Source organism: Gigantopelta aegis, chromosome 7 (genome assembly GCF_016097555.1).
Source record: "Gigantopelta aegis isolate Gae_Host chromosome 7, Gae_host_genome, whole genome shotgun sequence".
NCBI lineage: Eukaryota > Metazoa > Mollusca > Gastropoda > Neomphalida > Peltospiridae > Gigantopelta > Gigantopelta aegis.
The window spans coordinates 33962541-33980572 of NC_054705.1; positions in this window are offsets into that span (position 1 = coordinate 33962541).

An 18032-nucleotide genomic window follows, 5' to 3' on the forward strand; every position below is an offset into this window, starting at 1 on the left:
TATTCCATTATACCCAACGTAAAAAAAAAAAATAATAATGAAAAAGTAATAATAGAAAAACCCTCAAAATCCTCCCCAATCCCCAGCAGAGATCAGGCTAGTAGAACATTCTAGAAGTCCTGATGTTGAGTTTTTTTATTATAAGTGATGATATCGCTAATAATACGTAGTTTCTAATCATTTATTAGGAATTGTGGGGGAAAAAACAATGAAGGAAAGTGAAAATCATCAAATCGGACCAATTAAATCTGCAGTTGAAGACAAAATATCCGTGATCAAAAAAAGATTTCAGGGTATAAAATTAGATTTTTTTTTCAAATTTGATTTGATATGTCATTCGTGTGGTTTTAGTGTTTGCACAAATGATTTTCTCCAGTGGTTCACATACAAATGAAAAGGTTAACCAGCAACTGTAATCAAATGAGAATCTAAGATGGGCGATTTTCGTAGCTTTTCTCCAAATTCTTATCATAAATACTAAATTATTATTATTATTATTTGGTATGCTGGGACTAACTTGAAAGCTGCCATTTACATTTCAGCACACTACCCCATCCGTTCTGTTACAGGGGAGTACTTATTGGCGCTAAACAGTAGTCTGAACGAAACAGGGATTTCCTGTTCAAAGCTTCTGAACGGAAAGACCCGAAGTTCTGCGAATCCTCGATCGTTGGAAAACCACCATTTTTAAAGGGTTTTTTCACTAACGGTGTCCTTTTTGCGTTTTTTCGCATTACGTCCTGACATGTTACAACTCCATAACTAAATGCTGGGCTAAGGTGATGTCATGTTTAATAAATACTCATAAACCGTGTTATTAATGCTTCTAATGACAGTGCCGTCTTTGTAATTGATCGCGATGTCGAGTTCAAACGGATACATTGGTTTTTTTTCTCACACCTGCAGTGCTAGGCCCGTTCTCTTATTATTTTATTCCAAAAATAGTTATATTGGCCAAAACACATCAGTTTACATTTTCTGACGACCGATTATAGTTTATGCACGAACGATCCATCATTCGTGTCGATATTGGTTTTACATAACCGGCAGATGAACGACAAAATCGTTCGTGCCAAATTTTATGCCCTGGGTTTAATTAAGAATTGTCTGTTACAGTATTTCTTTTATGTTCATCGGGGCATGAACCAAAAAAATTCATCTGCAAACTGTGTGAATTGGCGAAGCCGTTTTGAAATAAGTTTGCGGATTATTATTTTTTAATCATACACAGATGAACGTAAAAGACATAACAGACAATACTTATAATTAAAATCAAACTTGCTAATAATAACTCTAAAAGTTCATACTTTATTTTGAATTATTTTTGGTCCATAAACAATAACGCTCAATAAGACAACTTGCCCATATAAAATTATGTTCGCTGATGACGTAATTTTTACATTCATCAAGATATGAACAAATTCTCATTGCGACGTCTGGACCAATGGGATGATGTTATATTGAATTAGTGTTTTCCAAACTTGTTTTAGCATGGTGCAGCACCAGGCCTCAGTAACCTAGCACTATCTTGCCTTAATCAGCACCATGCTGCCCTGAGATTAAAGAAGCCTTTTTCAGTCTTTAATTCTAAAATTGCCTTTATAAAACAAAAACAAAAGGGTATTATTAATTAATAAAATATGCCTTTTATATCTTTTGCCATTCATTTATTAAAGCAAACACATACATTACATTTACGTTTATTTCAATTAATTTTTGTCTATTTTTAATGAAATACAAGTGCCCTGAAAATGGTGAAAATGCCCCAAAAGTGTGGTTTACCATGCCTTGCCAAATTTCTAGGTAAATCACTATGAATGTAACGGAAATTTAATTATTGACCGTTCTGATCATGTGACAAATTTGGCGCCAAATACTAGTACTAGTAATAAGTGGTTTTAGCCGTAAATTGTCAACACAATAAAAATAAAATAAATTTGTTTTTATTTCTCGCTTGATGTGCTGTTGGTTTGGGATCAATCCCTGTCAGTGGGCTATTTCTCGCTCCAGCCAGTGCACCACGACTGGTATATCAAAGGCCGTGGTATGTGCTATCCTGTCTGTGGGATGGTGCATATAAGAGATCCTTTGCTGCTAATTGAAAAGAGTAGCCAATGAAGTGGCGACGGCAGGTTTTCCCCCTCAATATCTGTGTGGTCCTTATATATCCGATGCCATATAACCGTGGGTTGGGACATAGCCCAGTGGTAAAGCGCTCGCTTGATGTGCAGTGGGTCTGGGATCGATTTCCATTGGTGGGCTCATTAGGCTATTTCTCATTCCAGCCAGTGCACCATGACTGGTATGTGCTATGCTGTCTGTGGGATGGTGCATATAACAGATCGCTTGCTACTAATGGAAAAACGTAGCAGGTTTTCTCTCTAAGATTATTTTTCAAAATTAACAAATATTTGCTGGTATATCAAAGGCTGTGGTATGTGCTTTCCTGTCTGTGGGAAAGTGCATATAAGAGATCCCTTGCTGCATTAAGAAAAATGTAGCAGGTTTCCTCTGTTGACTGCGAGTCAGAATTATCAAATGTTTGACACCCAATAGGCTATGATTAATTAATCAGTGTGCTCTAGTGGTGTCGTTAAACAAAACAAATTTCTTACATATAACCGTAAATAAAATGTGAGTGTGTCGTTAAATAAAATATTTCCTTCTTATTTCTGAAATAAAATAAAACTTTTATTGTGTGTATTGACTGGTTTACCAAAGGCCGTGGTATGTGCTATCCTGTGTGGATGATGCATATAAAAGATCCCTTACTACTAATGGGAAAATTTAGTCTCTTAAGACGTCTAACAGCCAGTGATTAATAAATCAGTGTGCTCTAGTGGTGTCGTTAAACAGAACAATTGTGTGTATCAAACAAACAAATGGACACTGTTATGGACTAAATAGAGGCTGTTAAAAATACTGGTTAAATAATGCAGTGCTAAGGTTTCGAAGCCTAGAATGATGGACACGTTTTTGTTAGTATCACATTTCCGTACACGCCGATATATTCTGTATTTTCTTGCAAATTTGTTGTTGACTCTGTGCATTGACTGACCCCTCTTCTTATGATGGTATTTTGAGGCTTGAAAGTCCGGCTTGCCTCTCATATAGCCCCAGTGGCTGTAGCACTTTTATTAATTTCACCAGGCCATTGGCATTTCACAGGAAACCGTACCTGCCTGAGGCCAATGAACACTCAAAAGGACGACCCTTGTTTTCCAGCTATTTTTCACGTTACATCAATGTAAACAAACACATGTGTGCTAAGGGACTGAATCACACCCATTTCTGTGCATTTAACACAAATGTTGCATGACTTCAGTGTGCTCTGGGGGGGACAGTATGCAGTATCCAGTGTAAACCAAGTGCACATATTCACTAACTGCATCCTCTTCCCTGTCAAACCCAGTGTAACAATTCAGCATACAAAGCAGCTCCCCAGCCATTAATCACATAACAAGAAAACTATATTTTCTCACATTCGTTTCCATATTTTGGACAACCAAATGGGTAGATAACTCTAGTCTAAGGCCAGCTAATGCACAACAATATATGGTATAGTCGCTTTTAGCTTTTACAAGCTATAAAATTAGTGTTTGGCACACTTATAGATTGTACCATACAATATAAAATCCTATATGTGGCTAAAAATATTATATGCAATATATCAACCAAACTATGACCTTAGGAAACCTGCATTACGTTTGACGGATGTACCGAACACCTCCCCCCAAAATATTAACTAAAAAAAGTGTTTGAGGTGATTGCGTCACAGGATCGAACCACCTCAGTGGATCCATTCAGCTGATTGGGTTTTTTCTATTTCCAATCAGAGCACCACAACTGGACAAAGGAAACCTGCTACATTTTTTCATTAGTAGCAAGGGATCTTTTATATGCACCATCTCATAGACAGGATAGCACATACCACAGTCTTTGGTATACCAGTCTTGGTGCACCAGCAGGGACGAGAAATTGTCCAATGGGCCCACCGACGGTATAAATTTTAAATGCTAATTGTAATAAAACTTAATTATGTGCTATTTGTATTGAGGAATCGCAACTTTAAAAGTGTTGAGGTGTGCTATCCTGCCTGTGGGAAGCGCAAATAAAAGATCCCTTGCTGCCTGTCGTAAAAAGAGTAGCCTATGTGGCGACAGCGGGTTTCCTCTAAAAACAGTGTCAGAATGACCATATGTTTGACGTCCAATAGCCGATAAGATAAAAAATCAATGTGCTCTAGCGGCGTCGTTAAATAAAACAAACTTTACTTTGGAATTTTGAATATTTGAAAACAAACTATTGGTGAAATTGGAAATATATTCACTGATCAAGGGCAATAAATTTTAGTTTGATCCAAATTTACGAAACTGGATCACCATGTGTTTCTGATAGATGCATGCTAACATAGATAAGATGTGTTTGCTGGAGGATAGCATCTGTATTTATCTTACATTATTAAAGGCATATTGTCACAGACCACTGACCTATTACATGGCCTAACAAAGTATTACTTAAAAATATATATATTTGGTTTGTCTCTAAATGTACTTTATTCAACCATCTACATAACCACCATACTCCACTTATTAATGATATTTTGTAAAAATAATTGAATTATGGCAATGGTCCATAATTAAAAAACTAACATTGCTGAGAGGGTTGACATGGATTTCACTCCATCATGGTGTAGTTAAAGTGATGCAATAGCTAGATTTGGCCTGTAAAAGTTAATGTAATTTTGATTTATTATAAATGTTTAGAGAAATAAGGTCCTTAAATCTGTGACAGTGTGCCTTTAACTACTGTAGGGTGGGACATAGTCCAGTGATAAAGCGCTCGCTTGATGCACGGTTGGTCTGGGATCGAACCCTGTCGGTGGGCCCATTGGGCTATTTCTTGTTCCAGCCAGTACAACACATATGGTATATCAAAGGCTGTGGTATGTTCTATCCTGTCTGTGGGATGGTGCATATAAAAGATCCCTTGCTACTAATTGAAAAAAGTACCTGGTTTCCTCTCTTTAAGGCTGTATGTCAAAATGACCAAATGTTTGACATCCAATAGACGATGATTAAGGAATCAATGTGCTTTAGTGGTGTTGTTAAACAAACACAAACTTTAAACATAGATAAGATATGTTTGCTGGAGGGTAGTATCTGTATTTATCTTGGATTATTAACCCTTTGACCACTGATTTTTTTCTCAATTGATGTATTATTCATTCTATTGGGATTGTCTAGTCAAAGGTAGTTCATGAGCTTGAAAGGGTTAAATATATATGTCTGTTCAGGAAAGTTACATATGATTACAGGTGGAGGCGGGATTTAACTCGGTGCTCACCTGAGGTGCTTGTGTCGCAGGATCAAACCACCTCAGTGGATCCATTTAGCTGATAGGTTTGTTTCTCTTTCCAGCCAGTATACCATGATTGGTACATCAAAGACTGTGGTATGTGCTATCTTGTCTATGGGATGGTGTATATAAAAGTTCCCTTGCTGCTAATTAAAAAGAGTAGCCTATAAATGGCAATATCTGTGTGATCCGTAACCATATGTCCGATGTCATATAACCGTAAATAAAATGTGTTGAGTGCATCGTTAAATAAAACATTTCCTTCCCAAGTGTATGACCCCGCATGGGGGTATGATTATCCAGCATGCACTGCAGGTTCCGTGTACCCCAGGCTTGGGTAATACTGAGATAGCTCAACTGATAGCAAGGGTCATCGTCATTGGTAATTTGATAAAAGACATCCGTTTCCAACAAATCGCATAGCCAGGGTTGGGGTCAGGGTTAGGGTGACATAATTTGTGTATAAGAAAACGTGATAGAAAGTATGCTTCCTTCATTCCCCTTCACCTTGCTTTATAGTGCTCTATGTTTTTGTTATTAGTGGTAAAGTGCTCGGTTGATGCACTATCAGTCTTGGGTTCAATCCTCGTCAGTGGTGTCCATTAGGCTATTTCTTGTTCCAGCCATAACCCCACAAGTGGTGTAATAGAGGCTGTGGTATGTACTGTACTGTGGTATCCTGTGTCTCCCAAGTGTATGGCGAGGCGTAGCCCAGTGGTAAAGCACCCGCTCGATGCACGTTCGGTCTGGGATTGATCACCATCAGTGGGCCCATTGGGCTGCTTCTCGCTCCAGGCCAGTGCACCACGACTGGTACATCAAAGGCCATGGTATGTGCTATCCTGTTTGTGGGATGGTGCATATAAAAGAATCCTTGCTCGAACTTAATTTGTCTCCCACAGCAATTTTAAAAAGAATTGCGTTGGTCAAAAAGGCTCACCATTGGCAATTTTAAAAAGAATTGCGTTGGTCAAAAAGGCCCACCGATGGCAATTTTAAAAAGAATTGCGTTGGTCAAAAAGGCCCACCGATGGCAATTTAAAAAAGAATTGCGTTGGTCAAAAAGGCCCACCGATGGCAATTTTAAAAAGAATTGCCTTGGTCAAAAAGGCCCACCGATGGCAATTTTAAAAAGAATTGCGTTGGTCAAAAAGGCCCACCGATGACAATTTTAAAAAGAATTGCGTTGGTCAAAAAGGCCCACCGATGGCAATTTTAAAAAGAATTGCGTTGGTCAAAAAGGCCCACCGATGGCAATTTTATGCCTAACCTATGGCAATTTTTGAAAGGTTATTTTGCTGTATGTAGACATATTTGAAATATACAAATATTAAATATTGGCAGATAATGTACACCAGGGGCATAATTCACAAAGCTATCTTAGGCTCTGCTAGACAACAAAGCATCCTCTTTGCAAGTCTGTTTGCATTGCACTGTGATATCGCAAAGTTGCGAGACTTTAATGAATTAGGTTCCTGGGGCCTTTGTGAATTAGGTCGCTGGGTCCCGTTCCACAAAGCGATCTTAGCCCTAAGATCACCTTAAGTGCATAGCTACCTTATGCACTAAGGTGATCTTAGTGCTAAGATCGATTCTTAAAACGAGGCCTGGTGTATACATTTTGCAATCGGTGATGCTCCCTTCCTACAGCAATTTATATCTCAACAATGGCAGTTGCCGTCGTTAAGTTCGAGCCCTGCTTGACATGCAGCGGGTTTCCTCTCTTAAGACTATATGTCAAAATTACCAAATGTGCTCTAGCAGTGTTGTTAAGTAAAACTAACTTTGACTTTTAACTTTGCACAATAACAACAACCATAGTGTATTTGACAATATACCAGACTTTATTATTACAAACAAATTACAATTGAGGAAGAAAACAATGTGCAAACAATGAGGATGGGGTGCCCTTAAATGAAGTTGTTCTTAACGTTTTATTAATTCTGTCAGTTTTTGTATGTTTTAAATTACACCATGTAAAATCTACACAGTTCTAGCTCGTATTTGTATCTAATATACTTTTCAATATGTAGGATCGATGTACGCAATGGAATGGGAGGGGGGTGTATGAATGAAACTTACAAAAAATTACATGGAGGATGGGTAGTAAAAAAAAAATCAGATTTCTTACGTACATACCTTATGGATGGCACCTAAAATGATTGGACATTTTGGCTATAGGCAAGGGAGACAATTTATACGGGGGGGGGGGGGGGGTGAAGTAGTAAATTTCTCCACAGAGTGAGCCAGTGACGTATTAAACAAAATCATGATGAACAGTCATTAAATAAAATCATGATTTTTTTTCTTCTTCTTAAAAGGACAGTAACATAACACAAGAAAGAAAATACTCTACAGATATTATAGTTATATATATTTATATATATATATATATATATATGTGTGTATATATATTATTTTAATCATGCATCAATCAAACAAAACGAATCAACAATGAGATCGGGCTGCCATTTTCTATCATCAAATCTTACCACCATTTTCTATCATCAAATCTTACCATGTTACCATGGTAACAAAATAGTTTGCATTATTAATCAGTTGGAATGAGGGGTTTTCATTCTTCAAATTTAAGATTTAATCGGAAAGACATGAAGTACAATAATTATTATGTTATGATGTGTGCAGTGTGGATTTTTGTGTGTAGGTTTAGGTGGGGATTTTTGTTTTGTTTTAATTAACTTGAACTAATTTGTAAGTGCTCCTTTCAAAAGGAGGAAATTAAAAGAAAGAAAAAAGAAAATGGTGCAGATGTGGTATTCACTGGTAGCACTAAACCAAATAACTTCCGGCTGGGTGAAAGTTTGACATCCAAAAGACGGTTAATAAATCTATGTGCTTTAGTGGTGCATGTTGTGTGTATCAAAGAAACAAATGGACTTAATAGTAACAAAATGCTTACGGTATAGAAGCCTAGAATGATGGACAAGTTTTCGTTAGTATCACATTTCCGTACACACTGATATATTTTATTGTGTTTTCTGCTTTCAAGTAAGGAACTCACACCACCACAATCTTCTTGAACACTTTTTTTTTTTTTTAAATATCATTTTATGATGTTCTAAGTGTAATGTTCAAAATGGAATTATAAAAAACAATAATAAATTAGGTTAATGTTGAGGGATGAGTATGGTTATTGGAAATAATACAAAGTGAAATGATACCAAAAAAGGTAAATAACAACAATTCCATCTGTACACAACAGCCAACCCCCACCCCCCAATACACACACACACTACTTCAGCTTCTTTTTATTATTAATCATTTGGGAAGTAGCTACATTTATAACTTTTGACATTGAGTTAAAGTTAGTTTTGTTTAAAGACACCACTGGAGCACATTGATTAACCAATTATTGGCTATTGGATGTCAAACATTTAGTAATTCTGACAAGTAGTCATCAGAGGAAACCCGCTACATTTTTCCTAATGCAGAAAGGGATCTTTTATATGCACTTTCCCACAGACAGGAAAGCACATACCATGGCCTTTGGCCAGTTGTGGTGCACTGATTGGAATGAGAATTTGGCATTCAGATTAACAACTCCATGTCTGCATTTATACCATAGTTTGACACCTAAATTAATAGCCGATGTATTTTTCGTGCTGGGGTGTCATTAAACAATCATTCATTCATTAATTCATGCATTCATGCATTCATTCATTCAGATTCACCTATAGATAATTATAGATTGCATCGGAGTTGTATATTGCTTTCAGAAATCAATATCGAATATACCAAAACTGTTTTTCTTGTTTTGTGCAGATTTGTAAATAACTTCTTTTTTTTCTTTTCTTTTTTTTGGGGGGGGGGGGGGGGGTAGTGAAGGCTGAGGGGCTGTACAGATGGAAATTGTAAGAGAAAGAATCACAGAGACCGCTAAAATGGCTTGTAACAGTACTATAAATAATATAATACGTCCTGAAATCACCGGGATCGTTGATCACTATAAATAAGAGTCAGTGTATTGAGTCGTAAACATTAACAATATGAGATGTATTGAGACGTAAACATTAACAATACGAGATGCATTGAGTTGTAAACATTAACAATATGAGATGTATTGAGTTGTAAACATTAACAATATGAGATGTATTGAGTCGTAAACGTTAACAATATGAGATGTATTGAGTCGTAAACAATATGGAATGATTTGTTAAATGCCTTTACATACATTGTGTATTGGAAACCCATATATTTTGCATTCAATTTTGCCATCTTGTTGTTTTTAATCTATATATATATATATATATATATATATTTTTTTTTTTCTCATTGAATTTTTATAGTTTATAGAAGAAAAATTAAAATGCCAAAGAAAATGACTATTTTGTGTATGATTGATTGGTGTTTACTTCACATTACACTAAAACAGACTGAGAAGCTATAAATATAATTATAATTTTACAACAGTTTTAGAATTTGAATTCATATACATTTTTGCACGTACCATGTGTATGCCTACATCATAATATAGTTTTTAAAGCTAGTTAAAGGTATGTTCTGCATAACGAAATAAGTGCATATTTTACATAAATTTATGGAATTCATTGCTGCCTGTTATAGTTTGTATTGAAAACCGTAGCGTTTTCATGGATATAAGCATCGCGAGCACTCGCAGTTGATTCGGCATACATCAAACTGAATTAGTCACAAGTGTTGGTTTCTTTTGAAAACTATAGTATTTTCATGTATACAAGCTCTGACAGGCACTCGCAGTTGATTCAACATACATCAAATTTATAATGTCGGATTTGTCGGCCCTACGAAACACTTGTGCATTTAATGGTGACAGTATGGTGATGTGTGTGTGTCAAAGTATGATGAACCCAAAAGTCCACATGTAAAAAGTCAGTATTTACATATACATTCCCTACCTTTGCAAAATACATGACTACCTATGTGTGTTGTGGTTAGTTATTTGAAAATATGAAATTAGTTGCTTAAAACAATGAAATTAGTTGCTTAAACAGATGAAATTGGTTGCTTAAATATATCATTTAAATGTATGAAATTACTTTGCTTAAAATGATGAAATTACATGTAGCTACCTAAAATATGAAGTTGATTATTTAAAATGATGAAATTAGTAACTTAAAAGTATGAAATTAGTAACTTAAAAGTTTGAAATTAGTCACTTAGATTTATGAAATAGTTATTTATAAAGATGATATTAGTTACTTAAAATGATGAAATTAGTTACTTAAAATGATGAAATTAGTTACTTAAAATGATGAAATTAGTGACTTACTTAAAAAGATGAAATTAGTTACTTAAAATGATGAAATTAATAACATACTTAAAAAGATGAAATTAGTTCCCTAAAATGATGAAATTAATTACCTAATTGATGAAATTAGTAACTTTAAAAAAAAAGCCATTAGTAACATACTTAAAAAGATGAAATTAGTTACTTAAAATGATGAAATTAGTTACCTAATTGACGAAATTAGTAACTTTACACAATGACATTAGTTACATATTTAAAAAGATGATATTAGTTACTTAAAACAATGGCATTAGTAACATACTTAAAAAGATGAAATTAGTTACTTAAAATGATGAAATTAGTTACCTAATTGACAAAATTAGTAACTTTACACAATGACATTAGTTACGTATTTAAAAAGATGATATTAGTAACTTTACACAATGGCATTAGTTACATACTTAAAATTATGATATTACCGTATATACTTCAAAAAGTGTGAAGACTGAAGTTACATTTTCAGTCATTCCAGGTGCAAGTGACATGCACATACATGTGATAACACATTAAAATGTCCGCCTCTTACAAGGTTTGATGACAGAAAATGGCTTGAAACACATAATTAGAATACTGATTTTTAACATTACACTGTTTATGAACAGAACATAAACATAATAATACATGATCAAAGGAATTGTAATCAAACATTCATAAAAATCAAACAATGATTAAAGGAACACTATCATAAATAACACTGACCAATGATTTTCTTTTCTTTGGGGGCTGGAGGGGGATAGGGCCTTATTTATTTTCTTTAATTTGGATGGCAATGAGCCCTAAATGAATTACAATTTTTTTTAACATTTGTAGTAAGGACCCAAAAATTACGTTGTGTTTCCTTACGTAGAAGAAAGGGTTGAACCTTCTTTTTTTTCCTTTTTTTTCAGTTTAAATTTGTTTGTTTTTTAATTGTCGTGCAGGTGAAAACGAGTACCCTGATTTTATCAGTGTTTTAACTTTACCTAGTTTCATTGTATATGACCAGAAAAATTCCAGTGCATTTTTCTGGTAGCAACTTGCACAGTTTGAATACAAATCTTCTTGTTCATTTAACCAAATGTGACATTCTAACAGTTCAAAGATCATTAAGTTCATTAAGTGTTAAAATGAAAAAAAGAAAGAAATATTTTATTTAACGACGCACTTAACACATTGTATTTACAGTTATATGGCATCAGACATATGGTTAAGGACCACACAAGTATTGTGAGAGGAAACCTGCTGTCGCCACTTCATGGGCTACTCTTTTCGATTAGCAGCAAGGGATCTTTTATATGCACCATCCCACAGACAGGGTAGTACATACCACGGCCTTTGATATACCAGTCATGGTGCACTGGCTGGAACGAGAAATAGCCAAATGGGCCCACCGATGGGGATCGATCCCACACCGACCGCGCATCGAGCGAGCACTGTACCACTGGGCTACGTCTCGCCCCCTGTCAAAATGAAAATACATTGTATGCAGTTATGATGGTGCTCCTTTAACAACATTTCAATCACGCATTGAGAATTATGACAAATCAAACCAGATGAGCATTCTTCAACATATCATCAACCCCCATAATTATGTCGAACCACCTCATGCCTCCAATTTACACGTATAACCAGCCATTTGCAATTCTAACTGATGGCAGGGAGATATAATGGATGTTTTAACATTTCCTCTGTCCAAAATTTAAAAAAAACAAAAAAACAAAACAAAACAGAACCTACAATTTTTTGTAGAACTACAATGCTTTCGGGTGTGTGGTCAAAGTACCAAACGTCCTTTCCATTCATTCCATCAGTGTTAAATATCAAAATCAACACGACCATCTTTAAAAGAAACAAACAAACATGTTTGGTCAGATGCAATTTGATCCGATCTGATCCGAAATGTTTTACATGCTCATATACCACGAGGGTTTCGAGCATGTCCACTCGGGGGTTCGGCCTCTGGAGGCCACTGGCCCAACTCGAGGCAGAAATTTAATTGGGACAATTTTGACTTTATCCAAAAAAGGAGAGGGGGCTTTATAATTTATTTACGTCATGACCAAACTAAATAAAATAATTATTAATTTATTTATATAATTTTGGACGCCTTTTATGTCGGGCATTTCTAAATTTAAAAATTAACAAACCTCTGGTATTTAGCCCTAGGAATTGATAAGGAGGTTCTCCACCTGCCACAGGAAGTTTATTTAGTGGGTGGGGAAAAAATATAGGAGGGGCATCAGTCATATTGGGAGCTCCAGTGTGACCAAAACATGGGGGGGACCCGAGGGGAAGGGGGGCAGGCCCCTGGACAGACCTAACCCCCCCCCCCCCCTACGGCCGAAACCGCCTGCACCCTACGGCACCTAACCTATTTCCGGTGGAATACCCCCCACCCACCCAAAGCACCCCAGCCAATCCAACCGTCACGCCATCCAATCCCAGCGGAGGAGTCACTAGGAGAGTGACCCAAAACTAGCCCATCCACTGGTGTATTTGCAATTTGAACCATCATTTTAACATGGCCAAGGAGCTGGGACAATAAAAAAATAAAAAAAAGGCCAGGAAAATTCAAACAATCAACAGTTTCCTATACTTAACTAGAGCTAAAAGCTACAATAAATTAAATTCATTACTGACCAGTGAGTAAATGCATTATTGACCAACCAGAAGTGAGTAAATTCATTACTGACCAATCAGAAGTGAGTAAATTCATTATTGACCAATCAGAGGTGAGTGAATTTATTATTAACCAATCAGAGGTGAGTAAATTTATTATTGACCAATCAGAAGTGAGTAAATTCATTATTGACCAATCAAAAGTGAGTAAAGTGTTTAACAATATCACTGTCAATAATTGACAAAATTAAAGGGAACATTTATTTGGGGGGATTAAAAAGTAGACAAAAACATTTCAATGTAAAATAGTTTTACATCATGAAGACGTAACAATGTATCTTCAACAAAACTATACAAGACAAAACGAGAACAAAACAGTAATAAAAGGAGTTGCTTGATATATGTTAAACAGTAAATGTGGGTTTCAGGCAAACTTATCAGGCAATCAAAGTTTTGGTGTGAATTTTTGTGTTAAAATTAGCTTATTAAGAATTGCTAAGAAGTACACATTTGAAGGCTTTCTTATGAACATTCTTGTGTAAAGTAAAAAAAAATTTTTTTTAAGGATACCACTAGACCATATTGCTTAATTTAATCATCAGCTATTGGATGTCAAACATTTGGTTCTGACTCGTAGTCATCAGTCGAAACATGCTAATTTTTTCCTAATGCAGCAAGGGATCTTTTATATGCACTTTCCCACAGACAGGAAATTAGATACCATGGCCTTTGACCAGTTGTGGTGCACTGGCTGGAACGAGAATAAACCCAGTCAGTTGAATGGATCCACCGAGGTGGTTTGATCCTGCGATGCAAGCACCTCCAGCTAGCACTCTACTGATTGAGCTATATTCCCACCCATTCTTGTGCAAGTCTTAGATATAATTGAGATTTTTTAAACCTGGAGATAAACTGGGTGTGTACATGTCTTGTTATTTAGTTATTTCATTGACAAACACATTCATTTGCATTGGGTCAAACTTGGAAGCGTTGAATATACACCGCAACGCTCGAACCAAAAACATATTTCTGGTCTCCGATCAGCACGTGCATCAATTTTGACCCTTGCATTGTCAAACATTTTAATTGTTTTTCCCTCATGTTGCGACGTCGATTTTTGCTGGACTTTTCTTGCTAAGACATTAAAAAAATGCATTTGGAGCGAAAATGCCATTGTGCATGAACTAGGATGCACCTTCCAAATTTAATTTAAATATGCCCCTAATTTCGGTATAAAATATACCCACCTTTTCTGTGCAATCCATGCTTTGAAATTTTTTTTTTTTTAAATCTGGAACTTTGGTCTGATCAGAGACCAACTTTTTTTTTTTGCCTTGGAAGATTAATAAGTTTTTCAACATTTATTTACTTGTTTCTTCAAGGCATGGTTGAGATCATATAGGGAAAACTACCCCTGATGATGTCAAAAGTGTGATGTCACATCAGAATTTCATCAAGACCCAAGTTTAATGTTTACAAATAATGCATACAGAATGTGTTCATACCTGTTGTGTAGAAAAAACTATTTTAATGGAATCGACAACAATTTTGCCAAATGCCACTGGACTCTGTATTGTGCAAAGATACAACTTTGATCACAAATTACAGTTTTGTTGTTTAGATATAATATTGTGTATACAGAGTATCCATATATATATATGCACAAACACACAAATTTATTCATCACTTTAGTAGGCGCGAGAAATAGCTTAGTGGTAAAGCGCATGCTTAATACGCGGTCGGTTTGGGATCGATCCCCCTCAGTGGGCCCATTGGACTATTTTTCGCTCCAGCCAGTGCACCACGACTGGTATATCAAAGGCCATGGTATGTGCTATTCTGTCTATGGGGTGGTGCATATAAAAGATCCCTTGCTGCTAATCGAAAAGAGTAGCCCATGAAGTGGCGACAGCGGGTTTCCTCTCTCAATATCTGTGTTGTCCTTAACCATATGTCCGACACCATATAACCGTAAATAAAATGTGTTGAGTGCATCGTTAAATAAAACATTTCCTTCCTTCACCACTTTAGTAATGAAAATATCTATTGTTATTACTTTGCCTTCAATGAAGTACTTTAAGAACTGATTTTTATAACTGACCAACCACAGAACTGAATACATCTGCAAAACAATCATCTTCCAATCACAGACTAGGTTAGATAATCAAGTTATGTATGTTCCCATAGGAATGAGAAGTTCAGCAATAAACTGAATTTTCTTACTTGTACCTAACGGAAAACAAAAATACTTACTACAAACAATTTGCAAATCATAAATTAATTTTTAATAAATATACACAAATATTGCATCTTCATTATTTTACAGAATGTGCAATGTACAAACTAAACATTCCTCTGACTTTTGTAGAATTACGCTACAAACTAATAAAAAATATAAATTGCAGTAGACTTAGTAACATTATGTTCATGAACATACAAACTCAAACTATACACTGTTAGGAGGGGGGGGGGGGGGGGATTAAAGTTAAAAGTTAAAGTTTCACTTTAAAGGTCCACTTACCACCTATTTAATTTGCAAATATATCATTACATTAACAACTGAACAGGGGAAGTAATCAGGGGCAAGAACTCTGATCAATGAAGCACTTAGAAATGCTAATTTTTTAAAAGTGCTATTGTCATGTATTTAATTTAATTTAATTTAATTATGCACCAAGTTTTATAAAATAATTTCAGTTAAGCATGCCCAGCACTAAGTTTTGTCCAGAAACTAATAAAAGTTTGGATTTTATGTCCATTGTTATTAAAACATTTGTTGCACCAAGGCATTTTATGAAGCATTAGTTTAGGTTACACTTAGGTGATTTTAGCACTAAGATCACCGTAAGTGTATAAAGTAGTTATGTGGTAGTCATAGTGCTAAGATCGCTTCATGGAACGAGGCCCTGAATATTGTCTGGAAATAGTGATTCATACAAATAAGAATTTTGGTATTTAACACAATTCCCACCATGAAACTAAGACTTTACAATGACCATTGTGTGTTTAATTTTTCTCAGAATTTTGTTTCTTTCATACAGACCCAACATAAAACATCTGGGCATTAGAATTAAAAAAAATTATTGAAACACACGGTGTAAGAATTTCTAGCAATACCATCATATTGAATGGTGCACATGCATGCACGCATGCATGCATGCACAGACACACACACAGACACATACACACTGGTCCGAGATAATTATAGAGATGCAGAAAAACAGAAAAGAAAACAAACAATGAACAATGGAAGAAAGGAAAACAATAGCCATTAACTATTTAAAACACCCAATAATGTTTTTTTTCAAAAGTCAAAATTCAAGATGAGGTAGATTTCTGAAGTGAAGAACACTGGAAAAATGGAAGTTCAAAATTCAACCAATCAACATGCTTCTTTTGGAACAGACAGAGTTCCCACAAAAAAAAAAATCTCATTAAATAAATAAAATATATCAATAATATTATATATATTATATGTGTATATACAAATACACATATTACAACAATGAAGGAATATTTTTATGTTACCATGGCAACACTGAGCTGATGACTATAAACAGTCAAATTGTATCCCCTGAGTTGGACATTTTTAGAATGTGAATAACATGGATATCATTTAAAACATTAATTTGTTCTTATTACACTAAAAACAGAAACAGTGCCATTTGAAAAGCACACACAATGAACTAATAATGTCATATCATCCTTGGGCAGTATCGTCCACCCTTAAAAAATAATGGAACAACCCAAATCAACAAAAGCTCGTATAGCGAGTTAAAGGTACGTATTCCTCTTTAAAAAAACATTGTATGGTATTCCTGTATGAAACTTTATTTCTTGCTTGAAATTTTGTGTGTGTTTTTTTTAAATACACCACCAGAGCACACTGATTTCTTAGCCATCAGCTGTTGGACATTTGAATTAACAAGTATTTGACATCCAGAAAGCTGATGTGGTCTAGTGGTGTAATAAATAAAAAACATTTTAACTTTTATACAGACAGTAGGACAAAAAGCCATTGGGAAAAACTCGAGGGGTGGGACGTAGCCCAGTCTGTTAGGGATCGATCCCCGTTGGTAGGGCCTATTGGGCTATTTCTCATTCCAGCCAGTGCACCACGACTGGTATATCAAAGGCCGTGGTATGTGCTATCCTGTCTGTGGGATGGTGCATATTAAAGATCCCTTGCTACTAATGGAAAAAAATGTAGCGGGTTTCCTCTCTGAGACTATATGTCAAAATTAGCCACGTTTGACATCCAGTAACGGATGATTAATAAATCAATTTGCTCTAGTGGTGCTGTTAAACAACACAAAGTTCTTGAAAAACTCACTGGTACCATACAATGTTTTCTTGATGACTACATACGTTTAAATGTTGGATTCAGGGTGGAATGGATATAAACATTCTTGTAGCAGGAACAATCACCGATTATGCACATATCATTCTTAACGTGATAATAATTCAAATATTAATAGTTCTAAAACATTTTCTATAAACAAGAATTAACAAAGAGGAAAAGAAAATATACAATTAAATTTTACACTGTCGGCACTAGAATTATTTACGATCTGAATTTATTGAACAGAAATCTAACTATGCTACTGGTATATCTGTTGTAGTAACGTAATTAATTTATTGCAGCAGTTATCTTTCCTTAGAAGTAAGATAAAGGTTACCATGTTTTCAGACATGGCAAACAAAGTGAATTGTCTTTTTATTCAAATAGTGGAACAAAATAGCAGGGTACCAACAGTAAATAAAATCTTCATGCAAATTTGACAATTAT